Here is a 15,556-nt window from a genome sequence, read left to right on the forward strand (position 1 = left end):
TATATATATATATATATATATATATATATATATATATATATATACACCACATCGTCTTTATCCATTCATCAGTTGATGAACACTTGGGATGTTTCCATAGTTTGCTATTGTTGATGGTGTTACTATAAACATCAGGGTACACGTATCCCTTTGAATTAGTGTTCTTGTATTCTTTGGGTAAATACCTGGTAGAGCAAATGCTGGGTCATAGGATAGTTCTATTTTTAACTTTTTGAGGAAACTCCATACTATTTTCCAGAGTGGCTGGCCCAGTTTGCATTTTCAACAATAGTTCAAGAGGTTTCTCCTTTCTCTATATCCTTGTCAGCACTTATTTTTTTTGCAGTGTTGATTTTAGCCATTCCAACAGGTTTGAGGTGATATCTCATTGTAGTTTTGATTTGTATTTCCCTGATGACCACTGATGTTGAGCATGTTTTCATGTGTCTGTTGGCCATCTGTATGTCTTCTTTGGAAAAATGTCTATTCATGTCTTCTGCCCATTTTTTGACTGCGGTGTATTTGTAAACTATAAAATTATTTAGAGTTTATCTAACCCAAGTTCCTATTGACATTTTGGGCCAATATTTCTTTATTGGGGAGGAAGAGAGGCTTATTCTGTGTTTAGCAGCATCCCTGATCTGTATTCACTAGATTACAGTCGCATCCTCCCTATCTAGGACAACTAAATGTATCCAAACATTGCCAAATGTCTCTTTGGAGGCAAAATTACCCCTGAGTGAGAACCACTGAACTTAGTCAAGACTATTTCTTTGTCCATAAAGCAAGTGAAACCCATGAGAGTGAGGTCACTGCCTGAATATAGAATAATAATTGGTAAGAACATCTCAGATGAAATTTATTTTGTTCTGCATTATTTCCCTAATGTTGATTTATTTCAAAGATTTACTGCATGAACACAGAAAATTAACACATAATTTTAATAAAGTAAGCACATAAATTTAAAGCCAAATGACTATATATTAAGAAATGGGCTACAGTTGAGGAAAAAAATTATAATAAAGTAGGGTATTTATGGTCATCAAGTCTTACGAGATTTATTTTTCTGCTTCTGTCTATGGTGAGAAAGAATGTTACCAGAGAAGCTATATTACATTTCAGTTATAAGAAAGCAATGCAGTATACAAACTTAAAATCCTAAAAATGGTGTTCCTTCTGTAATAATATCTACATTTTAATGCAGATCTCTATTCAAGTCAGAAATAAAGTCTATGTGACAATTCTATACCTTTATTACCTTTACACTGAGCATTGGAGGACAAGGGCAAGTGAGTTTCATGGCAGGAGTTAAAAATACCATTTTTTTCTAGTGACATGAAACAAAAAAAAATTGTTGGTCATATTTAAAAGATATGTTCAAAAGAATACATCCATAAGTAGTTTTTGTCTGAGAAATAAATAAAAAATACTTTCTTGGAACACATGAGATGTTTGCCAATTGATAGAGACTGGGCTAAGTATTAATTGAGAATCCATACTTTCTCTTAGCTGCTAAGTATGGTGAGGACATGCCATAATTTATAACTGATATATTGTTATTAGTTCTAATTAAGTATGTATACTAATAACATTGCATTGTTATATAAACATAGTCCTCATTGTTTATAAAAACCAGGATTTTTATCATATCGTTTCCCTCCTATAAGAAGGTAAAAGATTTTATGCTCCACAAAAATCATTTCTGTTTTATGTGCTCTTGAGCAAACTAAAGAAAAATTTCCTGGCACCACTTCCTGGTGTCATCTCTCCTCACAGATGGAAGCAACATCAAGTATACTGTTCTCATCAGTGTTTATCCCATTTTGAGATAATGTATGATAATCTGGCTGGATCAGCCATCATTATTGAGAAACAGGATATGTGGCTTTTCACGTATATTCTTGAGGAAGCAACAGCCCTCCTTCTTCCCATCAGAGGATAGGGTCGAATACCCATATGTCACGGCCAAACCCTGTTTTAGCTCTTTTCTGCAAAATTCACTAGTTGGGGGAGAGTACCAGCTTCTAAAGCTTGATTTTGAGGCTGCAAAACAAGCCTTACAATTGAGACCATGCAAGAAGACAAAACTCTGGCATTGCCACAAAGGGGCACCACCACCCATCTGGGTGAGCAAGAGCTGGAGTCCAAACCTTTGGGGTGGAGCTATACAAATAATGTCAGAATATGTGACCTGAGTTACCCTGCCAGCATTTGCTCTGGTTGTATATTTCTCTGCCACAAAACCTGGTGGCTAAGAACAGCAACCATTTGTTTTGCTCAGGAATCTACCATGTAGCAAGGGGCTAGATAAGGATAGTCTCCTTTCTCCGCAATGTCTGGTGTCTCATCTGGGATCACTTGAAAACCTGGGACTGGAATAGCTGGAGGTTGGCTGGGCATCTCTTTTTCATGCAGTCTTAGGGCCTCTCCTTTTGGTCTTCCCAAGTGTTCTCTTCAGTAAGATGGCCTTAGGATAACCCAAGAGCAAGTGTTCCAAAAGACTAAGGCAGATGCTACTAGCTTCTCAGGTCTTAACCTCGGAAGTCCCAGAACATCACTCCTTTTGTCTTCTGTTGAGAAGTAAGCTGTGAAGGTGACACCAGATTCAAGGGGAGGTGTGTCAATGAATTGACAGCCATCTTTGATCCACCACAACATTGTATCATAATTGATTTTCTTAACCTCTCAACCCTATATACTTTTCATAGCCAGCAAAGAATTAGTTTTGAACAAATTAGCCCTTAACTCTAATTCTTTCTTTCCTATCCAAAATGGTGGCTTCCATGATTTCTACCTCACTATGTCAGTGATCCTTTCCATTTCCCCTAAAAAGTGCTGTAGACATGATCCCTGACATTGCTGCAGGAGCAAATATGTACATTTAGGATTGTGGACATAACAAACAAAGGTGTGGTGACACTTGAAGCCTTTTACTAAACCAGGAGCCAACCCATCTAAGACTCCTCCAAGAGAAGATGTCCAAGGATGGTGATGGTACACCTGGGCTTTTCCCCAATTCCAAGACTGCTGCTGTTGATCTAGATGTAATACAAGTTATGAACCAGGATGCATATCCCTCCTTGGCTGCTTAACAGAATAATTCTGAAGTATAAAATTTGCCAGGCCAAGCATTCCAGGCTAATTCACTTGCCCCCCAAAACTGGGTGGTCTTCTTGATTATTTGACATAGCATGATTGTCAGACTTTAGTTGTTTTTATCAGCTCACTTACCCTCATCCAATAAAAAGACCACCACTGAAGTTGTAGTTAGATCTTTTTCACTTAGAAACCTGAGAAGCACTGCTCTTTAACATCCAAACCAAAGTATGGTTGTGGAATTGTAGGTCATGGACGAAGTGTGGAAACATAAGGATGGTTAAGTGACAAGCCTCAGGGTGCAGGCCATGTTCACATGTGGCTGATAGGGGTGGACATTTGCCCACATAGAAAGATTAGCCTTATAGGAACAAATCATCCAGTAAATAAGGTGTCTTGTGAGTCAACCAGCCCATAGCTGTTATCACCATCATGAAAATAAATAGTATATAAACAAGGCTAAAATCTGTGGCTACCGTGTAAATATGGTAATTTTGCTTAGAAACTTTTTTAATGACCATCTGAGTGGGTGTGGTAGGCAAAATAATGGCCACCCAAAGATGCCACCTCAACATTTATATGTTGGGAAGCATCAGAGTCCCCACGACTTGATAAAGATCAAGAACCTCTAACACAATAATACAATTAGACAGGAGCCTCATCTGCTAGCTCAGGCTTCATGGTTAAGGAAACACCATCTTTTTTCCTGGCTTAATCAGGGAAATGGAGTCCAATTGCTGATGTTGAAGCTTTTGACATGTGGCTTCACTGCTTCCTCACCTCAGCATTTTCCTTACTGCCTTCACATTGATCTGTAGTTGATTTCCATGCACCTTTGCAAGAGGACAGCCTGTTAAGGAATCACTCTTGAATAAGTTAATCCTTACCTGTCATTTCTGAGAAATAGCCCATCTGTCTTAGTTTTTTATATTAACAAGTATCGCTTCACATTTCACTAGCAAATATATTTTCACAGAATTTATGTCAGCCACTATGATCAGTTTGAGTGCTGTCATCCGTTTATAGAGGAATAGGCAATTGTTGGTTATTCTGCTTGTGGTGCAAGCTTTTCATTGATAATTCTGGAATGCAACTCAATTATTCATTTATATCTGGCATCTAGTTATTCACACATGCACAAATATCTTAATCGATCCCTCCGTATTTTATAATTTTTACAACTATTAATTTCTACCTAAAACTGTAAATATGGTGAGTAGAGTCATATAAAATATATTCAGTTTTTCAACTAATAGTTATTGTACAACTCGATAAACCAGGCATTCTGTTAGGGACTTCTAGAGAAAGACATAGAAAGATTTTTTGACTATGGGACTCTGATAAAAAGCTTGTACAAGGAGGTAAAATCTGACCTATATCTATAAATAAGGTTAAAGAATGTCTGTGATCTTGAGTGGGAAGGGGGTTAAATGGTAGTGTTTGCCAGACATAGGTCTAGATGTTGAAGAATGCCGAGTATATTCTAAGAATGTCATATTAGTAATTCTTCTTAAAGTTTTCAATTTCCAATCCTTACCTGAATAACAAATCATTCTTCATATGATTGAACTTTGCACTATGAAAGTGAAATTACAAAAGCTTTTAAAATAATGATGGGAATTCTAATGTCTGTTCTAGGATGCCTGGGTGGCTCAGTTGGTTAAGTGTCTGTCTTCAGCTCAGGTCATGATTTGAGGGTCCTAGATGAGTCCCACACTGGGCTCCCTGCTCAATGGGGAGCCTGCTTCTCCCTCTCTACCATTTCCCCCCTGCTCGTGCTTTCTCTCTCACTCTCTCTCTCAAATAAATAAATAAAAATCTTTTTAAAAAAACCTAATGTCTGTCTTAGGCTATCTATTGTTTTACAATTTGTATTTAAAGTTATATGGATATTCTCTGTCCCCCTCTCCTCTCACTCTCTCTGTCTTCTTCTCTCCTCCCCTCCTCCCTTCTCTTCCTTCCTCCCTTCCTCCCTCCTCCCTTCCTCCCTCTCTTTTGTCCTTTCTTTCTTTGTTATTTAATACTGGATTTCATAGATGCATATAGAAAGATACATTTTTTAATCCAATGTCACCAGAATTCCATGAATGATACATAAGAATCTTAATATAATGAAGTTTTTAGTGTGTAATCAGCAATTAATATACTGATAAGTCATCAGTATGTCAAATTTCAAATATCATTTATCTAAAAAGCTGGAAATGAATATGAATAGTGGTTTTGTTTTGAAATTTGAACAAATTATTTGCCATCTATTTCTTGAAATGTGAATTATTTGTTAGCTTCAAGAATCACTTTTCCACATGGGAAAGACTTTTCATTGCTAGTTTTCTATTATTTTATTTAACAAGTGGTATTTTGCTGTAATAAACATAAAAATCAACTTTTTTCCTTACATTTTGATTCAAATTGCAAAACAGGGTAGTCTAATTATATAACTAGTAAATTATAGCAGTAATTTTTCTAAGGGCTCTTAAAAATTGCCATAATATATAATCTTATTTAATTAAACTGATTATATTTTAAACTGAATTTATAGATTTCTTTTTATTTTCTCAATCTTATTAGGCCAACAAATTAAATCAACACAAGAATATAAATGCTTTATATTTTAATACTTGAATATATAAATATGGTGAATTCCAAATGGTCTTATTACTTTATACTGTTTAAAATCATACTAACATTCCCTTCAATTTTCAACAAAACACCCAGTTCTAAGTCAGTTTCTGATTATGTATTTGAAGTTGGTTTCATAAATATGATCAGTCTGATGATATAATGTAACAAGTTTTCTTAAACTCTGGGTTTTGTGAATTTAAGTTTATCATTTCCATAATAAATCTAACCTTCCTAGGATCTGAAATACTTCCCCATTTTTGAAGGAACTAACCCATCTCAAGAATGTCAAAGATTCCATTTCAGAAAACTTAAGTTGTATATCAGCCAAGATATTTTTGGCCAGCAAATACCGGATTTTCTTCTTGCCATTGACACTGATCCCTTATTCGAGTTACTGTAGCAATGACTTCACAAATTATGAAACAGTTGGTTTTAGAGTTTGTGCCATTAATTTGGCTACATTTAACCATATTGCTTTTTTTTCCCCTGCTTCTAATTTGCAACTCTAATTCATCATGTAGCTAACTCCATTCCTCACTGACTGTTTTGTTCAATTCTGAAATTCTTTTCTCTCATTACATGGCAATATATTCTATTTTGTATCTAAAGACACTCTAATGTTGTTTTATTGGCATCTTAACAACTGCATATAAAAATTTTTGATAATTATTTGGTTTTTGTACAATATTTGGATTGACATGACTCCACTATTTTATTTATCTGCATATATTGTAACTTACTCTGCTTTCATGTTAAAATTAACAGCACACCTTAACAAAACCATCCACCATCCTTTCCCAAACATACAGAAATAAGTATGTTATTTGTATGATTAAGAGAGCAAAATATAAATTTGCAAAAATCTAATAAAGCTATGTGAAATATATGTAAAATCTCCACAGTGTCTAATGTGTCTATACTTCGGTAGAATGGAAGCTACAAAAGAATTATAAGACATAATCCACAGCTCTGTGATGTCTATTGAATTATTAGAGAAAAGCATATGCTTTATACAAATAAACCAAAAGGAGAGTATACAATTCAATTCTGTGTGTTTGTGTATGTGTGTAAAATCTCATAAAAATTTAATGTAAATTATTGTTAAAGTTTAGAGAGTATGATGTCATGCATTAATTTAGATTAATTTCATAAGGAACCAATGAGGTTCATAGAACATGTGTGAATGTTCCCATTTCACAGGAAAAAAAAGACAATCTCAGCAGTTTCATCATTAGAACATTTGAAGATTTGTCTGGGTAGCATATATGCGAGCGGAGCACATTTCTTTAGTTCCTGCATTGCAGTTATTCTCTGTTTTGTGCCTTTACCCTAAGATGTGTGAGTGTTTTATTTATAAAAGGAAGTTGCATTTTATCAAAGTGAAGGTAAAGGCATCTAGTGAATGGTGAGTGAGAAGACTTGCAGGGGCGTGATTAACTCCAGTCTTGAGAGACCAGAAAGGATGCTAATGATCCAACTTGTGGACATCTGAGATTCATATCTACACATGAGCTATAGTTCATGTCCCCAAAAGAAAAGCAACCAAACATTTAAAAATCTTTACTCTCAGCAATTAGTCTTTTAAGAATCATGAAAACCTGGTCGTCTTCACTAGATATTCTGCTTACTCTGGACTTTGTTTTGTTGTGAATGTATTTAAGAAGTGGTAATGTAGGTTGACTTAAAAATTTTAATATTTCCTATCTCCCCACACTAAAAGAACCTACTACCAGCTATATGATTTCAGTATTGTTCCCAAGTAGCCAGAAAACAATGTCCTAACTCGTGAGTTATTTATATTTCAAAGGCTTCAAAGATTTTCGTTTTATGGGAAAAAGGGCAATATTTACATAATACCTACATTCAATATTTTCATGTCTGCATGTGTGTTTACAGTATTTAATATTTGGTTTATATAGTAACTTAAGGCTACTTGCACATTTATGGAAAATTCTTTAAAATGGAGTATCTGAAAATTACAATGTATTTTAACTACCTCACAAGGAAAACCATTCCTTTCATATCTATGTAATAGTATTTTAGAAACATTTTAGATATAATTTTATTTTATGAATCCAATAATAGCATTTTAAGAATGAGTTTCTATTCCCCTTGAGTTTGTCACTGTGTCTATAATAAAACCAGGGCATGCACACAGACACTTGATTCTCAGAGCTTAAGACTGTTTTTGCTACAACAAGCTGATACTTCTTCCTACCTACAACCCTAGTGTGCCTGGATATAATAGAATTCAAATCAATACGTATTGTTTTTAAATTAGACTACCTAAGCTATAATTTGGGGTTTCTCAGTATGACAAAGTTGTTGTTGATAGTGGGTTTTTTACATTTTTATTTGTGATTATTGTTTAAGCTTTATTTTTTGTGTGTTATCTGATTTTTTGCTTCCTTTGTCTTATAAGCAATTTTTAGTCATAAACCATTCAGTATATGTCATTTCAAATTATAAGAACATGTATATACTTATGAAGTTATAGAATTGTGAATTTAAATATGTAATATTTCATATAATACTTAATCAGTTATATATTTATCTGTACATAATATTTTATAATAACAAGACATATCTGATAGGTATAGTTGCAGTATCTCACCCTCACACCTTGCCTCTTGACACTGGGTTTTTGGAGAGTTTGTTTTAATGCTGATAAAAAAAAACAAAGATGCAAAGGTGAAGTTAGCTAAAGATGCAAAAGGGAAGGGCTTTCAAATTAGATTGTACTGCTATTTTTTGATTGGCCTTAACAATATTCAATGAAGAAAAGATTGTTCTGCCTCTTCCTCTCAATTCAGCTCTTATGGAGGACACGGTCATTGATCTTCCAAGTGCAGAATCTGAGCAGAAGTTGAGGCATAAAAAAGTTCCAATGTTTGAGATTTGGAAAGGAAGAGGGTTGCATATTATGAAAGTCAGCATCATGAGTTAACTAGGTGTTGAAAAGTAGCAACAGTTTGGCCAAAAGATAAGGAAATAATTTCTATCACAAGGAGCCACGGTGCATAGATGATGTAAGCAGAAAACTTGTATATGTTCTAGCATGAGTCAGAGGTTTGGTATGAGGCATATTTGGGTTTGACTGTCAATTTTACCAATTAATACTTTCTTGGAATCTGAAAGAGTTTCCTTCTCTCAATATTTATGATCTGGAAACTGAGAAGCAGGGCATAAAATGATTTCTAGTTCCGGGCCGCCTGAGTGGCTCAGTTGGTTAAGCGACTGCCTTCAGCTCAGGTCATGATCCTGGAGTCCTGGGATCGAGTCCCACATCGGGCTCCCTGCTCAGCGGGGAGTCTGCTTCTCCCCCCGACCCTCCCCACTCTCATGCTCTCTCTATCTCATTCTCTCTCTCAAATAAATAAATAAAATCTTTAAAAAAAATGATTTCTAGTTCCAAGAATTTGAGTCACTGTAAATGGATTGTCTAGTATACATATAACCCACTGCTGAAGTTAATTTCTTTTCTTCAACCAACTACAGGGTAAACATAAACACCCCAATACTCTTATGGATACTGGATCATGGAGGAAATTATACATATATCTTTTTCATTTGAGTGATATCACCTTGTTCTGCAACTGAAAAACTATATAAACCTGAATGCATGGCAGGTTGGAACCATACAGCGGTGAAGGAATTCCTTCTGGTAGGTTTAAGTGAAAACCCTAATTTGCAGATCCCTCTTTTTTTGCTTTTCACCCTTATTTATTTCACCACTCTGGCAGGTAACTAGAGGATGATTATCTTGATCTGGTTAAATGCCCAACTTCATACTCCGATGTACTTCTTCCTTAGCAACCTCTCTTTTTGTGATATATCCTACCCTACTGTCTTTGCTCCTAAGATGTTGGTCAATTTCCTATCAAAACACAAGTCCAGCACATTTTCTGGTTGTGTTCTATAGAGTTTCTTTTTTGAGGGATATGTAATGACAGAGGGCATCCTCCTATCTATGATGGCTTATGACCACTATGTGGCAATAGCTAATCCCTTGTTGTATAAGGTCATAATGACCCAAAGGGTTTGTATTCAGATGGTCCTCGCATCTTACTTGGGTGGGCTCATTAACTTGCTCATGCACACAATAGGTTTGCTCAAACTAGACTTCTGTGGTCCTAACATTGTGAATCATTATTTCTGTGACATTCCCCCTCTTCTGAGACTCTCCTGTTCTGATGCCCATAACAATAAAATGCTGCTTTTAATATTCTTTGGGGTCATTGCAATGTTCATTTTCACTATCATCATAGTCTCTTATATGTGCATCATCGTTGTCATCCAAAGAATCCGCTCAGCTGAGGAGAGGAACAAAGCCTTCTCCACTTGTGCCTCTCATCTGACTGCCGTGACCTTATTCTATGGGTCTGTGACCTTTAGTTACATCCAGCCAAGTTCTCAGTATTCCCTGGAACAGGAGAAGGTCTCTGCTGTGTTTTATACATTGGTGATCCCCATGCTAAACACACTGATTTATAGCCTATGAAATAAGGATGTGAAAGATGCAGTCAAAAGGTCAGTATGGTGGAAGAGAACTCCCAACTGACCCAATCTTGTCCATGGCTTTGTTAGCCTAACATTAAATAGATAGACTTTCCTTAAAATTGTATCGCAGACACGAACACCAACAAAACTATAATCAAGGTAGTCTCATGAAATTGAAGACATGAGTGTTGAGTTTGACACGAAGACTTAAAATCACTATATTTTACCATTCATTATTTTGTGACTCAACAGTTTCATTCTCTCAAGAGCTAGTACATTTTTTTCCCCTAACAAATTCTGATGCTAAACTCTGAAAGATATCACTATGGGTTTAAAAGACTCTCACATTGATTCAAATGAAAAAAACACTCCGGGCGCCTGGGTGGCTCAGTTGGTTAAGGGACTACCTTCGGCTCAGGTCATGATCCTGGAGTCCTGGGATCGAGTCCCACATCGGGTTTCTAGCTCAGTGACGAGCCTGCTTCTCCCTCTGACCTTCTCCCCTCTCATGCTGTTTCTCTCTCTCTCACTCTCTAATACATAAATAAATAAAATCTTTAAAAAAAAAAGAAAAAGAAAAAAACACCCCAACAATAGGAATTTATCAAATGCATTCTTATCTCAGAGAAAAAGTGAAATAGCCTCTTGGCACGATTTTCTTGGATCAGATCTTTTTGTTGTTATTGTTGTTCTAAAAATGCTATCATCCAAGTAAAGACATGTATCTCCATTTTTGTATTTAAATTATATATCTTAATGGTATCTTAGAATAGCTATAGAAAAAAATAACTGTCATTAGTTATAATTTATGCATTCAACACTCTTCTGTTTAGTCCCTTTACTTGTACCAGTTACTCTGTGATATCCAAACGTTAAAATATTTAAGATATGGGACAAAAGCTGTTAGAGGAACAGGTAATGGAGGGATATGGTAAACGAGTTTGCAAAGTATTGTGTGAAGATGAATGCATTACCTAATATTACATCTCAAACTTTTGGAAAGCATGACTGTGTACTGGATATATAAAATAAAATTGTGTCATTACTATTATAAAGAAATATATGTATATATAAATGGGTATATCCACACACATATATATATACATATAGTAAGCTAAAGATCGAGAGACTGATAAAGCAAATAAGTAATTGCAGTTTGTATCTATAGTTAAGGAACACAGTAGAGATCATTTAAATATTCTTGCAAATCTGTCTTATTCTTGAATATGTTCTATAAGTTTGAAGTGTTTCAAAATAAAAAAAAAGGAAAATATACACTTTTACTTCTGGATGAAGTACGTTGTGATCAAAAGAACATCTATGTAAAAATAACAAGAAAAGCAAGATGATAAGAATTATCTGTTGAATGAAGTGAGTAGCTATTGAAGAAAAGGGAGCTGGAGGGGCTTAGGCTTCAGAGAGGCATGAACTTGGAGATGTGAGCTAACTTAGTCTCACTGATTCAGGGCACATTTGACAATGCAGGCTTGGCTTGCATGGAGGGTTCTGGAAAGGGTTCAGCAGACTCAGGAGAGGTTCAGGCAGATATTTTTCAGGTTTCAGCACACGGTTCCATTTCTTCTCAGGGCATTAGCCATATTCTGGGTCTGAAGACCAGGTAAACAAATAGCAGAGGGATGAACACACAATAGACTAGATAGATGATATAGATAGATGATGATAGACGATGATAGATAGATGATAGATAGATAGATAGATAGATAGATAGATAGATAGATAGATAGATAGATAATAGATTTAAATGGAAAACTTCTGGGAGTGCCTGGGTGCCTCAGTCTATTAAGCGTCTGACTCTTGATTTCTACGCAGGTCATAATCTTAGGGTAGTGAGATGGAGCCCTGTGTTGGGCTCTGTGCTGAGCATGGAGCCTGCTTAAGATTCTCTCTCTCCCTCTCCCTCTGCTCCCCCCTCCCTAAATAATTGAAAAGAAAGAAAAAGAAGAAAGAAAGAAAGAAGAAAGAAAGAAAGAAAGAAAGAAAGAAAGAAAGAAAGAAAGAAAGAAGAAAGAAAGAAAGAAAGAAAGAAAGAAAGAAAGAAAGAAAGAAAGAAAGAAAGAAAAGAAAGAAAGAAAAAGGAAGGAAGGAAGGAAGGAAGGAAGGAAGGAAGGAAGGAAGGAAGGAAGGAAGGAAGGAAGGGAGGGAGGGAGGGAGGGAGGGAGGGAGGGAGGAAGGAAGGAAGGACGAACTTCTAAAAAACAGAGAGAAATATTTGGTGTTGTCCCAAACAATACAAATATTAAAGATTGCCATCTTCCAAAGCAGGGGCTCCTGTGCCTTGTAACTGTTCTGGGGAAAGAGAAAACAGTGGTCCTCTCAGCTGTTATGTGGTCTGAGGAGATGAACTGGATTATATCGGAGCTTAAACACACAACTGTTTCCCCCCACCCACCTGCCCCCCTCCACACACACACACACAGGAAATTGGATGGGATGGAAGGTGGAGAGTGTAAGAAACTGGTCTGGGCCACAGGGGTACATTGAAATCTCCCACTCTCCTGCTGTGCTTAGAAGGCACGAAATCCTGCTAGAAGGAAGAGCTACCAACAAATGTAATAAAGGTTTCCTCCCCAGAACATTTGCCAGATTTTGGTCTTGCTGTAAGCCAGGCAAAAAGGGCTAGAGTTTTCTTTGTGAAGCACAGAAGATTCAGATTTTTGCAGATTCAAATGGAGTTGGAAAGACAGTGATATTTTTCTCAGTCTTTAGGTGCTTGGTTGATAAGATTCCACCAGAAGTAGAGGCCTGCATCAGACACAAGACTGGCAGCCCCCTGAAAATATTGGCTGCAATTTGAAGATGTGCAGGCACATCTCACTTTATTATGCTTCTCTTTAATTTTACAACTACCATGATTTTTTACAAAATTGAAGGTTCATGGCATCCCTGCATCAAGCAAGTCTATCAGTGTCACTTCTCCAACAGCATTTGCTCACTTTTTATCTCTGTGTCACATTTTGGTAATTCTTGCAATATTTCAAGCTTTTTCAATATTATATATTTTACAGTGATCTGTGATCAATGATGACGACTCGCTGGAGGCTCAGATGATGGTTAGCATTTTGTAGTAAGAAAGCATTTTTAAATTAAGGTATGCACACTGGCTTTTTTAGATGCAATGCTATTGCACACTTGATAGACTATAGCATAATATAAACATAATTTTTATGTGCACTGGGAAACCAAAAAAGTCCTTCGACTCACTTTATTGCAATGTTCTGGAAGCAAACCCACAATATCTCCAAGGTATAGCTGTATAGAGCAGGGAGCTCAGTTCACACCACCAAAGAATTAAAACTTAATTGTCTATAGTGTTTAAGGGCTAGAGAGAGAGAGAGGGAGAGAAGCCCACCTCTTAATCAATGTCTTGGGAAATCTACACCCAAACAGGGAGAAGGCAGAAGAAAAATGAGGTCTAACTTCAATCCAGTCTAGAACCAGCGCAAATAATATCTGAATTAATTTAGTCAGCCTCTCATCTGTTATGCCTTTTTAGAAAGAATAAAGCCCTCCCTGGCAGAAAGTAATGTCATCTTCACTTTCTATGTATCTTTAATCACATGCAAAGAACCAGAAATTATTTTTAAAAAGAGTAAGAATGAGTGGGAGAACACAAAATATAAGCAGGATCACAGAAGAACTATGAACCTTAACTTTAAATTCACATCATACATGAAGATTGATTTAAGATGGATCATAGAAGTAAATGCGTGAAAGATGAAAAAAAATAGAGCCTCTAGAGATAAATATAAGTCTGTATCTTCATAACATCAAAATAGGTAAACATTTCTTAATAAGGATATACAGGGACACCTGGTGGTTGAGTTAGTTAAGCGTCTGCCTTCCGCTCAGGTGGTGATCCCAGGGTCCTGGGACTGAGTCTCACATTAGGCTTCCTGTTCAGCGGGAAGCCTGCTTCTCCCTCTGCTTGTGCTCTCTTTTTCTCTCTCTGACAAATATATTTTTAAAAATCTTTTTTAAAAAAGGATATACAAACACTAAAATAAAAAGAACAATGGGAGAATAGATCTGTGTTTTATTTATTTATTCTTTCTCGAAATTTTTATTTAAATTCCAGTTGCTTGACATACAGTATAATATTCGTTTCAGGTGTAGAATTGAGTGATTCAACACTTCTATACAACACCCAGTGAGGTTTTGTTTTAAATGAGGACTTCTGTCCCTGGAAATACACCATTACAAGACTAAAAAGGTAAGCCACAGAATATGGAAAAATATTCATAGTGTACTGGCAAAAGATTCATCCAAAATATTTAAAAAGAACTGCCAGTCAATAAAAGACAAATAAGACAACTAAATATGGAAAAAAAAATAGAAAAACGTTTATATGAAAGTCATTCAAAATAACCAATAAGCATATGTAAAAATGTTTAATGTCATTACTCACACATTTCCAACAGGTGTATGAAAATGATACAGGCAGTTTGGAGAACTGTCTGATGGTAAACCGAATATACGGCTAGCTTATGTCCCAAGATTTCCCAGCTATGAATGTGTGTGTTCACAAACATACACGAACAATAATTCTCAGCAGTTTTATTCATAATATTTATACTTATAAACTAGAAACAAAAACCAGACCATTTTAAATTCTTAATCGCAGGAAACAAACTGAGGGTTGCTGGAGTGGGGGGTGGGGTGGGAGGGATGGGGTGACTGGGTGGTAGACACTGGGGAGGGTATGTGCTCTGGTAAGCGCTGTGAATTGTGTAAGACTGTTGAATCACAGATCTGTACCTCTGAAACAAATAATGCAATATATGTTAAGAAAGAAAAAAAAGAAGAAGAAGAAGAAGAATGTAGCAGGAGGGGAAGAATGAAGCGGTGGAAATCGGAGGGGGAGACGAACCATGAGAGACAATGGACTCTGAGAAACAAACAGGGTTCTAGAGGGGAGGGGGTGGGAGGATGGGTTAGCCTGGTGGTGGGTATTGAGGAGGGCACATTCTACATGGAGCACTGGGTGTTATGCACAAACAATGAATCATGGAACACTACATCTAAAACTAATGATGTAATGTATGGGGATTAACATAAGAATAAAAAAAACAGACCATTTTAAGGAATACATTAATAAATTTTGATATGTTCATAAAATGGCAGGCTAAACATCACTTTTTTAAAAAAGCTACTGATGTACAATAAGGTAAATGAATGTCACAAATGTTATGCTCAATAAAGAAAAGCAGAAACTAAAAGTCCATATATTTAAAAAAAGAAAAGTCCATGTGTAGGATTCCATTTGTGTAAGGTTTAACAACAGATAAATTTAAGTTATGGTAATATAGCTATGAGGGAC

At 36.0% G+C, this 15,556-nt stretch overlaps 1 pseudogene; it reads left to right on the top strand.

Annotated features, from left to right (window-relative positions):
• Positions 1-9,340: 9,340 nt before the first annotated feature.
• Positions 9,341-10,279, top strand: LOC118016286 (annotated as a pseudogene).
• Positions 10,280-15,556: the final 5,277 nt, after the last annotated feature.

This window comes from Mirounga leonina, unplaced genomic scaffold, assembly GCF_011800145.1.
Source record: "Mirounga leonina isolate KUSES-001 unplaced genomic scaffold, KU_Mleo_1.0 Mir_166, whole genome shotgun sequence".
NCBI classification, from domain to species: domain Eukaryota; kingdom Metazoa; phylum Chordata; class Mammalia; order Carnivora; family Phocidae; genus Mirounga; species Mirounga leonina.